At 38.0% G+C, this 18,921-nt stretch overlaps 1 long non-coding RNA gene across 1 annotated transcript; it reads right to left on the bottom strand.

Moving 5' to 3' along the window:
• Positions 1–270: 270 nt before the first annotated feature.
• LOC138884129 (uncharacterized) lies at positions 271–1,936 on the bottom strand. The gene is made up of 3 exons (XR_011404259.1): positions 1,794–1,936; positions 1,067–1,125; positions 271–405 (listed from the first exon to the last, which is right to left on the bottom strand). It is a non-coding gene; the product is annotated as an uncharacterized lncRNA (long non-coding RNA).
• Between the last annotated feature and the right edge of the window lie 16,985 nt (positions 1,937–18,921).

Below are 18,921 nucleotides of genomic sequence, written 5' to 3'. Positions count from 1 at the left end.
ACCAACGTAACATATCTTTCTTATCATGTTATCATGAGTAAATGAGCTAGAAAACTCGTCCTGAGATAACAAGAATAAAACATAAGGGAATAGTCAACATATGAAGACCCAACATGATATACAAACTAATATATGTGACATACGGGCCTATAAGGCCGACATGACCATTAGTAAACTCGAAACATAGGCCGACAAGGCCATACAATTATCCATACACCTGACATATGTCTACAAGCCTCTAAGAGTACATAAAATCATAAAGGTCGGGACAGGGCCCCGCCATATCAATCAATACATATCCAAAGCATACTGACCAAATAGGCAACTCCGGAGCAAGTGGAGTGCACCAACACCTTCGCTGAGCTGATAGCCTACTAGGAGGACTGTCAACCTATCAATCGGGACCTGCGGGCATGAAATGCAGCGTCCCCAGGCAAAAGGGACGTCAGTACGAATAAAGTACCGAGTATGTTAGGCAGGAAAGCATAAACAAGAACAGTAATGTAAAGAGAGAGATAAAGGAGATACAACCTGTAACATCAGAGTGCCTCTGGGGGTTACTGATATGAAATGCATAATACATATATATACATAAACTTTTTAAAACATTCGCCTCTGTGGGCATCATCATCATATCGTACCCGGCCTCAAAGAGGACTCGGTAAAAGCGTACCCGACCATCATAAGGTTCGGTAGAATCGTACCCGGCCACGTGGAGCTCGGTAAACCCAACTGATCAGTGGTTGCACAATAGGTGCCGTACCCGGCCGACTATAGCGCGGCTCGGTAGAGTAAAATAGATACTATATATAATGCATGCTAGACTCATGGAATCATCTTCTAAACCTTTTGGAGTGACTTAAGAACATTATGGACATCCCTACCATCAATATGAACCTTAGTAGGATTTAAGGATCATACACACTTGTTTAGAATAATTTTATAAGGAAAGAACAACATGGACAACCTTAGTTGCTAGGAGTAGAGTCATTATGAAATAGCGTATCGTTTATGTTCATTTCATTTTAGACCATGCCAAAAGAAAGAAGAAAGTGCCTTAACATACCTTAAACCCGTTGAGTCCTTAATCCCTTCCAAGCAACTCTTCAAACAAGTCAGCTCAATCTATCATAGTATAAGGAGATTCAAAATCAGTGCTGAGCAAAGGCTAAGTCTATAACTTAAGCTAGTAGCTCGTTTACGTAAATTTGGGCAGCATCTCCATTGTAACAAGGGCCTCCTCCAATACCATATACCAACAACAATGACCAGAGCAATCCATCAATACATAATTATCAATATCAAGACACCATATAACCACAACAAGTCACAACTACATTACGACGAGCGGCAAACTCCGATTGGAATCCGTATACCCCTTATCAATCCTTATAGACTTCTTACTTCAACATAAAAGTATCATTAACTTGATAATGAAGTCATTAATCAATGATTCCAGCCTTATACCATATATTTATAACAACGAAAATAATCCACAACTTCAACTATCCCCAACTAGCAACTTTATTCACTAGTTCAGGTCTAGCCCATCCATTTAACTTAATCAATATCAAGATAACCTTAGGCACAAGCAAGAACACAATATACATACCTCCTACAGTAACTTCAAGTCAAAATCCAAGTTATATTCATTTTACAACAACCCTTAATAGCAATACAACACCATAGAAGTGACTTAAGCTAGTCCAAGTATTATCTTATAGTTTATCATCCTAACAACTTAACCAACATACAAGCAAGCTTAAGCACAATTAGTAGGTTGTTATACTCACCTTATACAGCAGCAACAACTTGGAATTTCATCCAAATACAGCCCACAACAATCCTCAATGACAACACAACCTCAAAGAGGTGTTGTTCTTCACTAGAACTAAGTTTTGATGTTGAAATATGGTGTAATCACTTTGGAATCACTTCAAACCCTTGTGATATATGTTTAGGAGGGTTAGGAGAAGTTTGGAGACGAACTTTAGTTGAAAAATGAGCAAAAATAGGCGTCCAAATCGTTTATAAATTGAAGTAGGTCAACCACCGCCTAAGTGGGTCCCATTGGGAGCTGCTTGCGCGGTCTCGCGAAAATGCGAATATCTCTCTACTCCGATGTCGTATTGACAAACGGTTTAATGCGTTAGAAACTAGACTCGTAGACCTTCAATTTGGTAGGTAGAACACCCCATTATTCCAAGTATATTTGGAGAAATTCTCAGATACATTTGACCTAAATTTCAGCAAATTTATGAATGTAACTTGTGATGACCTTTGCCAACTCTTGTTCCACAACTTGCTTGCCTTCAAAATGTAGAAAATGAATATCATACGACTAAAATAACTCATAGAATAACCTCCTTATCATGTTAATAACCCTAGTCTCACCCCAAAGTACATGTTATAACATTCGAAACTTGTCGACTTTCGACGAAACTTATTTTCTTCAATTGGTTTAGCTTCTAAGATTTCCAACCCTCTTGGTAATCGTTATTCATGATCTTAAATATTTGTAACCTCCAAGGTAACATTATTAACTTACTTTATTTGCTTCCAAATAGAATCTCATTTCCGAGCTTACATCAATGACTTACGATGTACTCTCACGTATGAAAACTTGGGGTGTAACATCATTCCCCCCTTTGGAACATTCGTCCTCGAATGTTGACTGATGCACTTATCAATTTCATAAACTATGGCTCTTACGAATACTTTAATGTTCATCTTGCCATCTAAGCAACAGTTTTGTGAATAAATCCAAACGCTTGGGCATTCCCCCCTTTTAGGCCTCTTTGTCACGCCATGACATGTGGTCGGAATTTTTCCAACATCGTAACATTTGCTACCTTATATCATGCAGTATGTACGACTGTGTCCTTATATGAGTTTTTACATGATATATGCTTAATGTGCTAAATGATGCTTTTACCGCTTTAATATTATTTGAATTGTGTATATACAACTGCTACGAAACCCTTCTTCTTTCTGAGTCTTCTGAACTTATGGTGTACACGTGCGCGTGACCCACCTTTCTGTTAGAAGTCATACCAAATAAGACGAAGTTGGGACAAGTAACTAGGCCGGGCAGACTTTCGTGCTCCCGGTACGTTGCCCCCACTTCGGCTCAAGCTGTCCACTTGGGTGAGCCAGGGCTAGAACAATATGCCTCAGGTTTTTTCACTTAGAATAACTCAGCTTCATGCCGGATCCCTAGTAGGAGCGATTGCTTACATCACGTGCATTTGACTTTGGAGGCTCAACACAGGGGTTGGGTCTGTCTAGGACAGGTGTACCAAAAAAAATGAAAATGATCATCCTGATGCATCTTACTTGCTGCTACTTGCGCATTTATTTGATCCGGATTTGTGTGTTGACTAACTTTTGAATATCAGGAATAATATTTTGAAATTGAAAAAAAAGGAAATAGCGGTTAGGGAATTGATTGTTTGTTTTTGAAAAAAAAAAACAATGCCCAAATACTGTCAAAACTCTGCCGAAATTTTGAGAAAATGAAAAAAAAAATGTCTTATTAGTTTGTTTTATTAAAAGCAAAGGAAAAATAGAAAAAAAAAAAGAGTTGTTGTTCTGTCTTGTTTTTCAAAAAAAACAAATTAGAAAAAAAAATAGTTTGTCTTGCCATAAAAATGAAAATGAAAAGGAGTCTTGTTTTTAAAATGAGTTTTTATTTATTTATTTGTTTAGATGCCAAAATAAAAATAAAAAATAATAAAATAAAAAGAGTCGGGCGTTGAAAGTGGTTTTATTATTTGTTGCAAATATATATATATATATATATATAAATCCAAAAAGTTTTTCTTTATTTCCAAAAAATGTATATATATCTTTATTTGTTGCAAAAATATTTGTCCTGCCAAAAAGTCTAGAAAAGTTTTTTTTTAGACTCCCAATTTTCAAAACAAAAAATCCAAAAATATTTTCCATTATTGACTTCTTTAGAAAGTCTTTTTAATTATAAAAATATATATATATAATAAAATAAAACAAATCCGAAAATATTTTCCTTCTTCTTTAAAAATTGAAAAGAAAATTCAAAATTCAAAAAACATTTAGAAAGCATTTCTTTTATTAGAGGTAAAATTCCAAAAAAAATATTTTCTTTCTTCTTTAGAATAAGAGAAAACAAATAAGAATTCAAACAAAAAAAAAATCTTCCTTTTACTTTTGAAATTATCAGAGTTCAAATCAAAAGAAAAGGAATTCTTAGAAGTCTTTCTTTCAAAAAGAAAATCAATCAAAAATCCAAAAACAAAAATACTTCCTTTCTTCTTTTAAAGCAGTTCTTTTACAAATTCAAAAAATAATAATAATAATTTAAAATCAGTTTATTTACTTTATTCATGACATGCCCGAACTACGCGGGTTTGATTCTCACCGGATGTGAGATACGTAGGCAACCCTCATCGGGTCCAACCCCTTTTTTTTGCTAAAATAGCCAAAAACCAATAAATAAATAAAAAACGTGTCAAAATTTTAATTTTGTCATAAATAAGTCGGACGGTGTCCAGCCTCACCTTTTGCTAAAATAGCAACAAAAAAAATATGTCAAATTTTAATTATTGTCATAAATAAGTCAGGTGATGTTGTTTTGTCATAAATAGCCGAATGTTTCTGAAAGGGACGCCGGAAGGCTGACTTTGCATAAACAACCAACTTTTGGGTCATGTTTAGGATTTTTGGTCTAGTTAACCCACACAGCCTTAAAATTTTCGCCCCCGAGGCGCTAAAGGGCCGTGTTTGTAACACCAGGTTTTTATTGTAATTTGAAAAAAAAGAAAAAAAAAGAGTCAACGGTCAGGTGAATACCGTTTGAATTTTTTTTTGTCAAAAATAAGCCGAGCCAGCTTCGGCCGCGTCTTAAACCGTTCTTGCCAAAATAGCCTTAGAGTATCTTTCAGTTGTCGAAAGGCTATTTTCATAAAAGAATGGATAAGTTTGTAAAGTGTCGTAAAATAATCCTCTCCAGCCTCAAAATTTGGAAGGGGCCACATTTGCAAAAAATAACCGTTCGGTTGCATTTGTCAAACGGAGAAAGGAAGCTGGACATTTGTTTTTGTAGTTTATAAATCTTTAATTAGAATATGTGGGTTGTTTGATTTTCGAGTTTATAGGTCATTTTCAAACCTTTGAAACCCAGTTTGTTTTAAATTGAAAAAAAATGTTTAGTATTGTTTATCTGTTATTGGTCCGAACTACGCAAGGTCTGATTCATGCGGGGTCATGATACGTAGGCAATCTCCATAAGATTCGACCACAACAAAAATGAAAAAAAATGAAAAAAAAATGAAAAAAAAATGGAAAAAAGAAAGAAAATGAAAAAAAAGATGTTATTAATAATGGGGACCGACGGAGTCCATTCTAACCTGTTTTGCTTTTGAATCGCAAAGAAAGAAGGTGGTTGGTTTGTGGTAAGCCGGAAATACAAGACCCAGTAGCACACTTTGCGGGGATCAGGCATGATAACAGAAGCACTCAAATCCTATTGGGACTTGTTGACTAAGGTTGATGATATTGAAGTTGGCAATGGTCTCGACAATATTAATGCAAAGCTCAGTGGCTAAGATGCCAATTTTGATAAAGTGGGAGGACGCTCCGTTCCTTGGTTAGCAAGAGAGAAGCTTGTGGTGGCTTATTTTGTTGTCATTTCTATTTTCCGGATTATTAGGGTCGTAATTCGGATATTGTCTTGTGTCAAACTTTCTCATATTTCCATTTTGTCATAGCGGTCTGTTTAAGTTTTGTCCAGGCTATTTTAGGATTTTATTCTGGTTTGTTTCGTTTGTTTTATTATTCAAACCATTTCGCCGGTAGTCTAATACAAAAGCCGGTCTTTTATTGTTTCCAGTCATCTTTTTATTTAGCACTTTTATCATTTTTATTCAACGCCGATTCTAGTGACATGACATGCGCACACAGTTTGGGCCTAGTCTTTAAAGTTAATCATAAAACCCTAGGAAGGTGATCAAAGCATTTAAGGGAAATAAGAACAGTTTGAGATTATTTGAAGCCCGAGTCATGTGGAACTGGGGCAAGTAAAACATAAAGAAAACCGTTAAATGCAAGATTCGCCAAATTGGCATGAGGGTCGTTCATGAGAGTGAGAGTGTCGCCCAGCAGTGCTTTAGAAATGACAAATGAAAAAGCAAGTGTTTAACATAATTGTCAAGTCCAGCACCATCGGAAGAGACTATAAATCTATGTTCAATTGTGTTGTTTGCACTTGGCATGTTTTGAAGACTGGAATGACGAAGGCATTTTGTTCTGCTACCTAAACACTTTATCCTTCGTTACCCCTTTTGAGCCTTATTTATTTTCTTTCATACCCCTCGTTCGGAATCAATAGCAACGACTAGGAAATACGAGCCTGGAAGGTAAAGAAAAAAAAATCAACAAAAAACGAAAAAAAAAGAGAAAAATGATAACAAAAAAAAAAAAAAAAGTCAGAAGAAAAAAGAGGAATTGGGAACTACGTTCGACCTGATTCCTCAAAGAGGATACGTAGGCGCCTCACGGCTCGGTCATAGTGTAATAAAAATAATAAAAAATAAGTAAATAATCCCCAAGCAAGACACTGGGGCAAGAGTTGTGCTCGTTGTAAGCAAAATTGGTTCCGAAGGTTGTAATTTTAAAACCCCAAATTTATTTTGTTTTTGAGCCTTTTAATACCCTTTCTTTCTAGCCTAGCCAAAACCCACATTACGGTCCAAAGAAAGACCTTCTGACCAGTCTGCAAAAGATGCCAAGTCAGACAAATGAGAGTCTTACCGGCGAACATAACATTCTGTTCCACAACAGAAAGGACTCTAATCTCCAGCAGAGAGAGTCATACCGGCAACACTCCAAATCCCCAGCTGGAAAGTGATACAAATGAGAGAGTCTTATCGGTGAAAATCTTTACGGACACCATAAGGCGACGCAAGCTGAGAGAAAAACCAAAATGAGAGAGGCTTGATAGTGAAAACCCTTCGGGCACTACAAGTCGAATAAGATTGGGAATCAGATGGGGAATCGCCAATTGAAGGTCTTGAAAGACGATTGACGGCAGAGGATGGGCCACATGTGCATGTCATGACCATTAGAGTCGGTATTTGCGTTTGATAGGTTTTTATTTATAGTTTCTTTTGTTAAAGGAGTCATTTTTTCCATTGTCTTTTATTCTGTTCCCTTTTATCTTTTCCTTTCATAGAAATTTCCCCAGTAGAGTCTGTTTGGTCAGAACCAGTGGGAAATGACTTCAAAATAGGCCATCAGCTTTCCAAGATAAGATCTGACTAATACATCCAAGTGATATAGTCAGGAAGGAACAAGCGCGAGGCCAATGTCAAGAAAGATATCCCCAGCAAAAGGGAATTGACAAAAGGATCGACGAGTGTCAAGAGGGATATCCTTGCCGAAATCAAAGGTTATTAAACCTCAAGACCAGAGCCCGTGGACAAACAAGGAGAGCAATAAGCATGATTTGGGAAATTCATGCGAGACTAAAAGGTCGGGAAAATGCAAGTTTCCGAGCCATGCCACGAAAGAAGAGGGATATCCCCAGCGAAAAAGGATTATCCCCAGCAAATAATATCATCCCCAACAAGTTTTGGAACGCAGAGCAGGGAAGGAGAAAGGGAAAAGCCATCCCAGTAGGAGTATCACAACCAACCACCGCGTTTTAAACTAACAAATTTTGTTTAATTTGAAACAGGTAAAGAAAATGGCATTGATGATAGAAATGCATGCCATAAGGGAGACTGTCAAACTGGGGCAGAAAATTTTCCTTTCATTTGGAAAATTTTCTGGAAGTCAGATACCCATTCGGGGTAGAATGAATATAGCACCAGTCTCAAGGGAAGTGGTCTTTGAACCAGTTTTACCCCCAGCATAACAAGTTTTAATAAAAGAAGTTGTTCCCCAGCAGACAGAACAAAGGGATGACATTTGTGCTCAGAAAAGAAAAAACCATTATCATCCCCAGCAGCTTCCAGAAGAATGAAACATCGATTTGAAGGGATAAAATTCCCCAGCAGCGTTATCCTCAACAACGTTATCCCAAGAAGATAACACTTTTATCCCCAGCAGTGTTAAGAAAAAAAAATTGAATTTGAAGGAGGGAAAGAAAGGAGACTCCCCCAGTGGTATTATCCCCAGCAATCAGGCGTCCACCTGGAGAACAAGGAAGAGCAACGGAAATATTAGAAGTCAGGCGTCCACCTGGAGAACAAGGATGAGTAATGGAAGTATTAGCAATCAGGCGTCCACCTGAAGAACAAGGATGAAGAAAAGAAATAGCAATCAGGCGTCCACCTGGAGAACAAGGATGAAGAAAAGAAATAGCAATCAGGCGTCCACCTGGAGAACAAGGATGAAGAATTGAAATAGCAGCCAGGCGTCCATGTGGATAACAAGAAAGAACAGTTGAAATATCAGAAGTCAGACGTCCACCTGGAGAACAAGGAAAAGCACCAAAACTGGGGCAGAAGATTTTCTGCCATTGTCGAAAATTTTCTCGGAAGAACGAGGAAATCAATTCAAGTTTTAAGAGATAGCAAGACAACACGATTCGAAGAAAAACAGTCGGAGGTAAGACAATTCCAAGATTTTGAAAATGGGATCATCCGCCCTCGAATAGGATATTTGGGTTCATCCACCCTCGAATAGGATATTTTGGGTTCATCCGCCCTCGAATAGGATATTTTGGGTTCATCCGCCCTCGAATAGGATATTTTGGGTTCATCCGCCCTCGAATAGGATATTTTGGGTTCATCCGCCCTCGAATAGGATATTTTGGGTTCATCCGCCCTCGAATAGGATATTTTGGGTTCATCCGCCCTCGAATAGGATATTTTGGGTTCATCCGCCCTCGAATAGGATATTTCGGGTTCATCCGCCCTCGAATAGGATATTTTGGGTTCATCCGCCCTCGAATAGGATATTGTTGGGTTCATCCGCCCTCGAATAGGATATTTTGGGTTCATCCGCCCTCGAATAGGATATTTTGGGTTCATCCGCCCTCGAATAGGATATTTTGGGTTCATCCGCCCTCGAATAGGATATTTTGGGTTCATCCGCCCTCGAATAGGATATTTTGGGTTCATCCGCCCTCGAATAGAATATTTTGGGTTCATCCGCCCTCGAATAGGATATTTTGGGTTCATCCGCCCTCGAATAGGATATTTTGGGTTCATCCGCCCTCGAATAGGATATTTTGGGTTCATCCGCCCTCGAATCGGATATTTTGGGTTCATCCGCCCTCGAATAGGATATTGTTGGGTTCATCCGCCCTCGAATAGGATATTTTGGGTTCATCCGCCCTCGAATAGGATATAATGGGATCATCCGCCCTCGAATAGGATATAATGGGATCATCCGCCCTCGAATAGGATATTTTGGGTTCATCCGCCCTCGAATAGGATATTTCGGGTTCATCCGCCCTCGAATAGGATATTGTTGGGTTCATCCGCCCTCGAATAGGATATTGTTGGGTTCATCCGCCCTCGAATAGGATATTTTGGGTTCATCCGCCCTCGAATAGGATATTTTGGGTTCATCCGCCCTCGAATAGGATATTTTGGGTTCATCCGCCCTCGAATAGGATATAATGGGTTCATCCGCCCTCGAATAGGATATAATGGGATCATCCGCCCTCGAATAGGATATTTTGGGTTCATCCGCCCTCGAATAGGATATTTTGGGTTCATCCGCCCTTGAATAGGATTTTAGTTTTAAAGTTGTTTAAATCTCACCAACAATGGCATTTTTAAAGTTGTTGTTGAAATCAAGAGCCCCCCTGAAGAATAGAATGACGATGTATTGGTTGAAGTCAGGAGCCCGCCTGAAGAGAGGAATGGCGATTATTTTCAAAGTTGTTGTTGAAGTCAGGAGCCCGCCTGAAGAGAGGAATGGGCGTTTTTAAAAGTTGTTGAAATCTTGCCAACCTAAAGAAAGGAATGGCGATGTATTGGTTGAAGTCAGGAGCCCGCCTGAAGAGAGGAATGGCGATTATTTTCAAAGTTGTTGTTGAAGTCAGGAGCCCGCCTGAAGAGAGGAATGGCGATTATTTTCAAAGTTGTTGTTGAAGTCAGGAGCCCGCCTGAAGAGAGGAAAGGCGTTTTTAAAAGTTGTTGAAATCTTGCCAACCTAAAGAAAGGAATGGCGATGTATTGGTTGAAGTCAGGAGCCCGCCTGAAGAGAGGAATGGCGATTATTTTCAAAGTTGTTGTTGAAGTCAGGAGCCCGCCTGAAGAGAGGAAATTTCAGTCTTTACATTTCAAGCATTGAAGTTGGGAGCCCACCCAGATAACAGAGGCATACATTTCAAGTCTTTAATTTTCAAGTATTGAAGTTGGGAGCCCGCCCAGATAACAGAGGCATACATTTCAAGATCAAGTCAGAGGACAATAAAACAGAGGGTTACAATAGGAATCCCCAGCAGGAAACAATAAAATTCCCCGGCACCGGGAAACAGAAGGTTGCAACAAGAGGTCACAGTACAAACTCAAGTACATGTGTCAAAAGAAGAAAAGCACCGGAAGAAATGCAAGCAGACAAGGAAGCAAGGCAACAAAAACAAATTGTACTCTAGCCTAGCTTCTTGTTTTCTTTTAAGCATGGTGTAACAAGGAGATCGGTAAGCAGTGGTAATAGCATGCAACAACAGTAACAATGCAGTCCCACGGTAGTCCCAGCTACCAAAATTTCCCGAACTACATTGACCTGATTCCTGTTTAGCCCAGGATATGTAGGAAACCTTTGAAGCAAAGGTTCGGTCCAATCTTTTTCAAAAAATGCTTCAACGGAGTACTCGGATGGGCAAAAATCGCTCGTTTTATCTTTGAACAAAAACCCTTCGTGTCTCCGGGCAAAGAGGGGCAGCTGTAAGCACGTGATTTTTGCCCAATATGAGAATTACTCCCAAAAAAATCAAAAATAAAATGATTTTTCTTTGGTGTGCAATTTTGTGATATTTTGAATAATTATTTGTATTTGTCTGTGCATGTTTATTTGTTAAATTAATAAAAATACAAAAATATGTCACATTTTGCATGTAGGATTTAATTCTACAATTGTTAGTAATTAAATTTGTTTTACAAAAAAATAAAATTACAAAAATAGGCATCGTTTGCATTTTTAGCATTTAATGTCCAAATATACAATTTTATGCTTAATTATTACTTAATTGTGCGTTAATTGTTATTGGGAGTTAATTTGCGCTTTTATAACTTAATTTAGTTCTTAATAATAGTTTAAGTATTTTTATAATTTAGTTTTAGAAAAATAAAAGAAGAAAAGAGAGCGAAAATATAAAGAAAATCGGAATTGGGCCTCTTCTTCGATTTCAAGCCACAGGCCCAAAAATGGCCCAATCTTCCCTACGACCCAGTCCATTTTGAACTGGGTCGACCCAGTCCATAACCCAACACCCCTATTATTTTACAAACAAAATAAAACAAAAAAAGAAGAAGAAAAAACCCTAAAAATGACCTAAGTCATCCGCCCCCCCCCCCCCATTTTGGTTTCTTCTTCTCCAACCTCCAAACCCCACCTCCCATCGCTTCCCTTTGCCTTCAACCTCAAGCATCCATGGCTACACACACACACACGCACGTCACCCTCACGACCCCGGCTCAACTAAACGACCCCTGCCCTATCCGCCATTGATGAAGCTCATCGAGCTCAAGCTTGAGCTCGACGTCCATGGCTGCCTTCAACCTCAAGTCCAAACGACCAGTCATGGCTGACCCTACTGCTTCTTCTTCCTCACTTCAATACAAATGTCACTGCGTCATTTCCTCCTCCAAAAACAGGAAGTCGCCATGGCTGCTGTCGCGACTGCGTCTTCCAGCTTCGTCGCCGCTACTTCTCCTCCTTCCTCCGAGCTGCTGCTGCTGCGATGCTGCTTCTTTTCCTCCTTCCGAGCATGTCGAACTGCTGCTGTGTTGAGTCGTCACTGCTGCTCACGTTTCCGCCATGGACACGCTGCTGTGGTTGCTTAGATCTTTTCCGTCCAAACACCACCTCCGAACGACCCCTAGCCACGCCGGAACAACGCAAAACGAACCAAGATGCCATTGTTGTCCGCTCACGCATCTGCTACTGCTGCTAAGCAGCTGCTATTGCTTCAGTTTTCTTCGTCGCCTCCAGCTGCGGGCTGCTTCATTTTCCCTTCGTCTTCTTCGTTTTGTCAAAGGTCGAGTTTTTTGAGTCGAGGCTCGGACATATTTGTTTACAATCAAAGTTCGTCGTTGATTCATCTCCGGTTAGTTGTTTTTTTTTTGAGTTTTATTTTTGTCCATATTTTTGTTTGATATTTTCCGGATCCAAAATCGTTAAAGAATTCAATTCTTGTTTTGTTCGTTGTTCATCGTTGAAATCATTTTTCTAAGTTTGTTCATGTTCATGTGCTTTGTTAAATTAATTTTTCAGATTTCAAATGAAAGATTAATTAGTTGTTTTTCATGTTTGTAGTATTGTTTAGATAAATATTTGTTAGTTTAATATTTGTTAGATACAAATTGAAGTTTAATTAATTGTTTCTTCAATTTGTTTCATGTGTTTATGTATTTTTAGAAATTGTTAATATTGTTAAGTTCAAGTTTAAGTTCATAATTGTTTCTTTGTCGATCTTGTTATTTGTCTAAAAAAAAATAATTTAGTTGTGTTGAAGGAAATATATTGATATAATCGTTTGAATCCGTCATGCTTGTTGTTTAATATAGATTTCATTCATGTTCATACTTTGTTTGGATGATCTTGAATCCGAATTTTGTATAGTTTGATTTCTTGTTTATCATTTATGATTATTTCTTGAATTGGTCTCATAATCTTGTTTAAAGTTTAATATAAGAATTGTTTGTTGTAATGTTGTTAGAGTAGTTGATTTTAAGTTCAATATTATTGAATTTAGAAATCTAAATATACTTGTTTGTTGTTGTTGTTGAATCCGAAAATAGGATTGTTTGTTGCTAAAATATTGTTCAATCAAATTTTAGTTGTTCTTTGTTGTTCAATTTGTGTTCATGTGATTTGTTGTTGAAATGTTGTTGAAATCATGTTCATGTGATTTGTTGTTGAAATGTTGAAGAAATCATGTTCATGAATTTTGTTGTTTGAACATTGTTAGAAATTAATCATATTGTCTATATTTTGGTTAAGTTTGATTAATTGATGTGTTATAGCTGATGGGTAGTTTGGTAATTTGTAGTACGTTCAGGGGTAGTTTGGTAATTTCAGTAAGGTCGGAGGGGTAATTTAGGAATTGTACATTTTGTAATTGTTTATATGAAGCATGGGGGACAAAATAAAATGGGGTGGGTTGTGATATGGTTATTTAATATAAAGGGGGGACAAGACAAAATTTAGTGGGGGGAATCTTGCATTATTTTATGTTAGGCATGGGGGACAAAATATAATGGGGTGGTGTGATATGTTTATTTAATGTAATGGGGATGAGTGGGAAGATAATGGGTTTGGTAGAGAAAAAGTATTGGTTTTAATTAATTGAAAGATTTATGGGATGAGTTATATATATGAAGTCTTGAAATCAGATTTAAAAGAGGGGAACACAGAGAAGAAAATACACAGACAGAGAATAAGAACGAGAGAGAAACGAATCTGAAAATAAGAGAGAGAAAAAAAAGGACTGAACATTTAAGAGAGAGAAAATTCCGAAAAATATTTAAACTTTCAAATAAAAAAAAACTAAAAAAAATATTCTGCTTTCTTTCATTGTTTGAAATCAGAATTAATTGTTGTTTCATCAAAGATTGAAGCTTTTGTTTTTGGGATTACTGCTCTACTGGTTTGCAAACTCTTTTCCTGGGTTGGTACTGTTGCTGGGTTGTTGCTGCTGTGCTATACTGTTATTACTGTTGCTGATTCTCATCTTCATTTTTTTGCTTCCAATATCAGGTACACAACTGAAAAGCTGGTTATTGTAATCCGAAATATGAAGCATGAATACATATGAAGAATGAAATTTTGAAGTTTTAATTTCGTTTTTCTTTGTTTCCTTTTGTTGATTATATTTAAGCTATTCCATGTATTACTAAATAATAACTGGAATAAAAAAAAATAACTTAAGTTAGTCTTTAATGAATCAGTTCGGCAAAACAGGTTAATTCACTAGTTATGAAGGTTTCAAGATTATCAACAGTAGGTTAATCATGAATAACTAGCTAAATTTAGCTAAGACATGAATTTAAATTAAAACTTCGTAAATTAGGCATTAAGGCATGACTTGAGTTCAAGCAAGACTAGAAGAACGTTTAAGTCTAATAAACTTTCTAATAAGCTTTAGTAATTATGGTTAAATCAAGTTTCAAATGGTTGTGAATAATTAATCTCAATAATTTTTTTTATAACAATGCTGAGTTTTAATCTAGCTATATTTGATTCTTTTGGATATTAGTTGTTGAACTTTTATTTTATTTATAATTTCGAAATTAAGAATAAAATTCCTTTTTCATCAATATTTGTATTAATCAAGCAATTAGCATGTCATGTTTTCTTAATAATAATAATAAATAAATAAAAAACGTAATTAATTAGGATTTTCTTTATTCATTTTAGAGACTAATTTTAAATAGCAAAATGTAGTCGCTTTAAGATTTGTCCATTTAAAATAAATGAGACGAGCCTCGCCAAATAAAACACACAAATTGCGGGGCCCTCGATAAAAATTTAATTGATTACTTAAACTTCGGGATGGGCCGTTTAGCAAATTTTACGGCCTTCCCCAAAGTAATAAAGCGCTAATCGCTTAAGGCGCGATATAATAATAATACATTCTTAAACACGGGTACGCATTTATGCGACCCAAATCCAAATCCCAAAATATTGAATAAAAATATGTTCCGGATCGTGGATAAATTTTATGTAACGCAATCCAAAGACATGTTTTTAAATGATATTCACATTCTTTAAAAATATAATAATAACAATAAAAGCGGTTAAAAGTTAAAATTGCACTATAGTTTTTTTTTTGAACATGTATTAAAATCAGATATTTTAGCCATTACAACAGTTTAAGCGACCGTGCTAGAACCACGGGATTCGGGGGTGCCTAACACCTTCCCTCAGGTCAACAGAATTCCTTACTTAGAATTTCTGGTTCGCAGACTTCATTTGGAAAGTCGAATATTTTCCTCGATTCGGGATTAAATTGGTGACTTGGGACACCCTAAAACTCCCAACTGGCGACTCTGAAACAAACAAACAAATCCCGTTTCGACTGTCTTTTAGTTGGAGAAAACTCCCCTGCACCCTCGCGGGGGCAGAAAAAGGAGGTGTGACACTCTCCAGATCCACCCGCTTATCATGGCTTTCCCAACCACCCTAGTATCTCCATCACTCATCTTCCAATTACTTATCCCAAAAATTGCCCTCTGGACTTATCCACCATCTCCAACAATGAACACCCACTCAAAGCTCATGATGCCCAATATTACCCCTTAGAGGTTGCCCACAAGGTTCCCAACTCATACAAGCAGGGTCCGCGGGATAGGCCGCATGTTGTAAATGAAGAGTTCACAAGAAGAAAAGGGTGATACGGGATGCCTAGGAGGCTGAAAGGCATAGAACAGTCCCTAAAGAACAAGCAAGGAATGGGAGAACAGGGTAGCATGTCTTACAAAGAATTGTCTATGTCCCCCGACGTTCGTCTTCCTGCGGGGTTTAAAGCGCCAAAGTTTAACATGTATGATGGGTGTGGGGATCCGGTAGCCCATTTGAGGGATTATTGTAGTGAAATGAGAAGTGTTGACGAGAAAGATGATTTGTTGATGGCGTACTTCAGTGAGAGCCTGACTGGGGAAGCTTTGGAATGGCATAATCGTCAAGATGTTGGTAAGTGGCCTACATTGGGTGACATGGCTCAAGATTTTGTTCGATACTTTCAATATAGATCAGGTGTTACCCCAGACCGCTCCTCCTTATCTAAAATGGAAAAGAAGCCGGAGGAAAGCTTTAGGGAGTTTGGGCTCAGGTGGAGGGAGCAAGCGGCTCGAGTCAATATCCCTATTGGTAAAGAAGAAATGGTTGAGCTTTTCCTACAAGCCCAGGGGCCCACCTACTTCAGTCATTTGATCCCGGTCATGGGGAAGCCTTTCAATGATGTGTTAAAAATGGGGGAGCTAGTAGAAGAGGGAATCAAGTCATGCAAAATCATGAGTTGTTCGAAAAACATTCAGAACATCCCAGTAAGCTTGGGTGGAAGAAAGATAAACAGAAAAGATGATCCAATGGGCTTTCCCGATCAACACTTCCAACCTCGACATCGTCCCCGTGGATATCCTTATGCACCAGATGATCCTCCCCAGTGCCACTTCTCTCCACAGAACTCCCAAAGTCATACATCACTCTCCCAGTACCCAGCTCCACAAAATGCCTATCCACCCCCACGAGCTTATCGAAAACCCCCTGGATCAGGTTTCCGGCCCAATCAAGCATTTAAGAATGAGAAGTTGCTGAAAAAAGAAAAGGCTTTCACCCCATTGGGAGTGTCAAATGCCAGTTTGTTCCAAAAGTTGAAGCAATTGGACATGTTAAAGCCGATTCATATAAAAATGCCAAACTCTCTGTCAAAGAAGTTTGATTTTTCTCAAAGGTGCGCATATTGCTCAAATGCCCCGGGGCATGACATAGAGAAGTGTTGGAATCTGAAGAAAGTAATTCAGAAGCTTATTGATGCAGGTGACATTGTTGTGCAAAATCCAAATGCAACAGACACTAGCCAAAGTCCATCGCCTACTCGCAATGAGACGCATATGGTGCGTATGATTTGTTTTGAAAAGGAATATGAAAATTCTTCTGAGATCCTCGAAGGTCCACACACTGCAAAGTTTTCAGTGCTAACAGAGGCTGATCTTAAGAACGAGCCAGCAAAGGGAACCCTAAAGCAATTTGTTAAGAACAATGTGATGGAAGTTCGTGAAGGTCCTAGTAATGTTGATGCAGAATTCAGTGGCTAAGATGCCGAGCTTGGCAATTGTAGAGGCGCTCCTGTCTTGGTTAGCCAGGGAGGAGTTTTGGTGGTTTATTTTATTGTCATTTCTGTTGTCCGGGTTATTTCAGGGTTGTAATCCAGATATTGTCTTGTGACTCAAACCCTTCTATCCTCTTATTTTGCCTAGTTTGTTTAGTGTAGTAGCCTGCTTAGTGTTTTCTAGGTTTGTAACCCAAGTCTAGTTTGTCTGTTTTGTTGTCCAAATCCTTTCACCATCTGTCTAATGCAAGTTTCTTTTTTCTATTATTTCTAGTCATTTTTGTTTAGTTCTCTTTTCCTTTTATAGTCCTTTTCCGGTTGACTCTAGTGACGTGACATGCACGCGTAATTCTTAGCCTGGTTTTAAAAGTCAGTTTAATCACGAAGCAATGAAAAAATGTTAAAGATGTAAGGACATTTGATGGAAATAAGTAAAGGCATTTTGAGATCACTTCAAGCCCGAATTGTGTGAAACTGGGGCAGATAGAACATAAAGAATCCCTATTGAAATACATCCCGCCGCATCAATTTGGAGATAAAAGCAAGTTTGCCCCAAATTTGTAGGGGGCCGTTCGTGGTAATGAGGGTGAGAGTATTGTCCAATGGTGCTTTTTATATAACAAATGTAGAAGGCGAATGTGTAGGTACGGTCATCAAGTCTGGCGCAACCAAAAGATGTTACGAATGTTTTCCTTGGTTTGTTTAATTGTGTTGTTTGTTCTTGGCATGTTTTGAAGGTTGGAATGATGAAGACATTTTGTTCTGCTATCTAAACACTTTATCCCTCGTCACCCCTTTTGAGCCTTATTTATTTTCTTTCATACCCCTCTTTCGGAATCAATAGCGAATATAAAAAACACAAGCATGAAAGATAAGAAAAGGAAGAAAGAAAAAAAGAAAGAAAAAGAGAAAGAAAAGGAAAGATAAAGAAAGAAAGAAAAAGAGAAAAAAGAGAAAAAAAAGAAAAAAGAGGAAAAGAGAAAAGAAGAAGAAAAATAATAAAAAGAAAAAGAGAAAAGCAAAAGAGAAAAAAGAGAGAATAAAGAGAAAAAAAAACATAACAAATAAAGTAATTTCTATGACATGAACTACGTTCGACCTGATTCCTTTTAAGGACACGTAGGCAGCCTCACGGTTCAGTCTCATCAAAATAAAAATCCAAAAGTCCCCAAGCAAAGAAACTGGGGCAGAAGTGGTGGTTGTGGTAGGAAATCTGATTCCGAAAGTTGTAATTTTGAACCTATTCAAATTGTTTTGAGCCTTTGATATCATTTATTTCTAACCCTATCCAAAACCCCACATTACGGTCCAAAGAAAGACCTTCCGATCAGTCTTCGAGAGATGCCAAGTCAATGAAGTGGAGGATTCATATCAAGGGCAACACTCTGGTCCAAGCAGAAAATATTGAAAATGAGAGAGTCTTATTGGTGAAAACCCTCACGGGCACCGTAAGGCGACGGGAGTTGAGAGAAATAAAAAATGAGAGAGTCTTATTGGTGAAAACCTTCGCGGGCACCTTGAGGCGACAGTGAGTTGGGAGAAAGAACAAATGAGAGAGGCTTGATGGTGAAAACTCTCAGGGCACTACAAGTCGAATAAGGATTGTGAATCAGATTGGATAATCAGAGCATTGAAGCCCAACTTCACGGTTTAAAGGTACAACAAGAGTCGAACATCAGACTTGCTCAACAGAATAGGCTACAGGTGCATGTCATGGTCATTAGAGTTGGTGTCCACATCTGATAGGTTTCTACTTTGTAGTTTTCTTGTTAGGAGTCATCTCTTTCCTTTGTCCTTTACTCTATTCCTTTTGTCTTGTTTACTTCCTCCTCCTGAGTCTGTTTGGTCAAAATAAGTGAGAAATGACTTCAAAACTTGCCATCAGCTTCCCAATCGCACAAAACGGGATCTGGCCAACACAACAAAGTGGC

Source organism: Nicotiana sylvestris, chromosome 12 (genome assembly GCF_000393655.2).
Source record: "Nicotiana sylvestris chromosome 12, ASM39365v2, whole genome shotgun sequence".
Lineage (NCBI taxonomy): Eukaryota > Viridiplantae > Streptophyta > Magnoliopsida > Solanales > Solanaceae > Nicotiana > Nicotiana sylvestris.
Note: the sequence above shows the minus strand (reverse complement) of the source record. Positions and strands in the feature narration are given on the sequence as shown.